This window comes from Rhagoletis zephyria, unplaced genomic scaffold (assembly GCF_001687245.7).
Source record: "Rhagoletis zephyria isolate East Lansing unplaced genomic scaffold, Rhagoletis_zephyria_1.1 Rzeph_scaffold_01609, whole genome shotgun sequence".
Taxonomy (NCBI): domain Eukaryota; kingdom Metazoa; phylum Arthropoda; class Insecta; order Diptera; family Tephritidae; genus Rhagoletis; species Rhagoletis zephyria.
This window is the reverse complement of record NW_016158693.1, coordinates 44808-48219: the sequence shown is the minus strand read 5'-3', so window position 1 is coordinate 48219 and position 3412 is coordinate 44808.

Sequence of the window (3412 nt, the reverse complement as noted above, 5' to 3'; positions counted from 1 at the left end):
AGCTGAATACCATTATGAACTTGGCTTAGCACTGCGCCACAAGCGATTTTGCTTGCGTCTGTAGTAATACAAAATTGTTCATTGAAATCTGGATATTTTAGAATTTTGGGGGATAGTAATGAATCTTTAAGTTATTTAAAAGCTTTTTCACAATCATTAGTCCATATAAATGGGGCTTTTTTCCTTGTTAATCTTGCGTGGTGTGAAAAATTTGGTATAAATCTACGATAATAATTTGCAAAAGCTATAAATCTTTTTGCTTCGTCTCCATTTGTGGGTTTCGGATAATTATTGATTTTATCGTATTTAGAGTTATCGAGTAGAATTCCTTGATCTGTACATTTATGACCTAGAAATGTTACTTCAGAATTAAAGAATGTACATTTATCTGGGTGTAATTTTAAATTTGTCTGTCTACAAATGTCGAAAACTTGTTTGAGATTTGAGATCATATGGTATTTCGGAGTATCCTGTTACTATGAGGTCGTCCATATAGACGAAAGCTTAATTTGGGCCTAATCCAGAGAATGCCAGTGACTTGAAAAGATTTTGGGGAGATTTTTAAACCAAATGGTAAACGTTTGAATCTGTATGATCCTTGATCTGAAGAGAAGGATGTTATGTCTCTAGAGTTTTCTTCAAGTTCAATATATTAAATCTAAATTGCAAAAATATCTTGCTATGCCTAGTTGATCTAAGATGTCATCAATGCGTGGAATTGGAAATTTATCAGATACTAATTTTTGATTCACTTGTCTGTAGTCTATCACTAATCTCCATCTTTTGTTTTTACTGCCTGTTAGCTCTTTTTTGGGAACCAGTAAAATTGGGCTGTTATATTCCGATGCCGATGGTTCTATAATATCGTCTGATATCATTTTTTCTATTTGCCTATTATTTTCGGGTTTATGCACGTGTGGCAATCTGTAGTTTTTAATGTAAACGGGTGTATCATCTTTGACTCTAAGTTTTTGTTTGTAAAAATTGTTGAATGTGATGTTGTCTGTCTCTAATGAAAATACATCTGTATATTCTTTGCATAAGTTAATGAGATTTTCTCTTGAATGTTCTGCACAATTGTTTGATAACAAGAATGATAGAATACAAGATTGCGCCAATCGAGCTGAGAGCAACTGGCCGTGACGTCAAAATATACCAGAATGAGACAGCAAGACGAACTCGACAAGAAAAAGAGGAAGCATCGAACAAAAGGCAGTGTTGCCAAATTTTGAATTTGAAATAGCGCCAAATTTTTATTGGTGTATTTTATGGACTTTATATGAATACATAATTTTATTGTAAGGATGCCGATTCGAATTAATAAGGGTATTCATCAAACCTTATAAATGCATTGTAAACCGTATAAACTTATAATTGTGTAAACCTTATAAACGAACTGTCAAAATTTGTATGGAAACTCGTTTACGCATTTCTGATAAATTTCTCCGGCGATTTCACTGAATAAACTTGATGAACTGAAGCCAATGCAACTCTGTCGCAACTCTAGCTATGTTTTCTTAGGCGATAATCGGAATCCTCATAAAAATTTTGCACGCAAATTCAACAACAACGATATGATCCTGATAGAGATCTGGTTTAATTATTACCCGTTCTGTTTGTTTTGTTTCACTGATAACTGAGTGCTTGATCTGCTACAGTTTGGTAGCAGGAACAAATGAATTCATACACAAACAGATATTCTGTCATTGTGCCTTTAAAATTGCTTCAAATAAATCGCCTTTATGTTATATGTGCATTTATTTAAATAGATATTATCTCGTAAATATAATTTTTCCCCATTTAATGAGTTAGTTTCTATAATTTCTTTATCCACGTGCTAGTAATATATAGTTAGTGATACTGAGCTCGATAACCAAAGAAAACACGACTATTGTCGCATGTGTAAACGAAAAGTGCGTAAACTGATAAAATTATCTGCTTGATAAAGTTATCGGTTTAGATGAATACCACTAATAAAAATCAATGTTTCTTGCACAACGGTCGATTTCTTCTGGCATGATTGAAGGTGCTGCACATATTTCGTTGTCGCTTATGATTGTCACTGTGCCATGATATTGTTTAAATTTTTGTAAAATTGCTTAGCACACTTACGATTGCTATAAATTTTGCTTCCATTTTTTTTAAGATTTTCTAATTTGAAGTCTTCAAACTAAAAACAAAAGCACCAAAAACGCACCAAGTACAAAACTCGAAAATTTTCGAGTTTTGAATACCCACTAAATTTGGTGCGAAAAGCATCAAGTTGGAAACAGTGAATGTAAACTAAAGTATATTATGACGTCAGCGATTGGGTGGATGCTGTCAAATCGACGAAGAGAGGGTTAGCGGTCCGCGAATGGCGCGACCTTTATTTTCTGGATCGTGGTTTGATAATTTATTTAATATCGTTTTGTCTCTATCTTCTGTTTTTTCAACTGCTTTAAATGTTACCTGATAGTAGCGTTTAAGAGTTTCAGATTCAATTTTGAAATTATCTTACTAATATTATAAATGTGAAAGTTTGTATGTTTGGATGTTTGGGAAATCATCACGCGAAAACGACTGAACGGATTTGCATGAAATTTGGTGCGCAGATAGCTTATGGGCCAGATTGGTTAATAGGCTATTTTTTTAAGAGTTGCCACCTGTTCAAAAAGTTTAATTTATTTAATATGCGGGAACGACTGAATCGATTTGCATGAAAATTTGCACACTGATAGCTTATGACCTAGGTTGGAAAATAGGCTACTTTTCTTAAGAGTTGCCACCTGTTAAAAAAGTTTCATTAAATTGATACGCGGAAAAGTCTGAGCGGATTTGCATGAAATTTTGCAAGCAAATAGCTTATGACCTACAGTGGAAAATAGGCTAATCTTTCGGAAGAGTTTCCACCTGTTAAACAAGTTTTAATTAAATTAATACGCGGAAACGACTGAACAGATTTGCATGACATTTCGCACAGATATAGCTTATGACCTATGTCGGAAAATAGGCTAATATTTAAAGAGTTATCACGTATTAGGAAAGTTTAATTAAATTAATACGCGTAAATGACTGAACTGATTTGCATGAAAGTTTGCACACAGATAGCTTATGACCTAGACTGGAAAATAGGCTACTTTTTTAAGAATTGCCAAATGAAATTTTATGCAAAGATGGTTTATGACCTGGATTAAATAAAACTACAGTTTAAAAAACTAAAACTTCGCTATTATAATTTCCATTCGTACTGTCATCAGGTATGTAACTTGAGAATAGAAATCGCTGCATCTTTTAGGCGCATCAATATTACATAGTTACATCCCGAGCTAATAAAAGGGAATACGCTACTTCCTATATGTGGGAGAGAACTGAAACTTGGTATAGTGTCATTAATCGATTGATGTTTTAATCAGTTAGTTAATTCGATTAA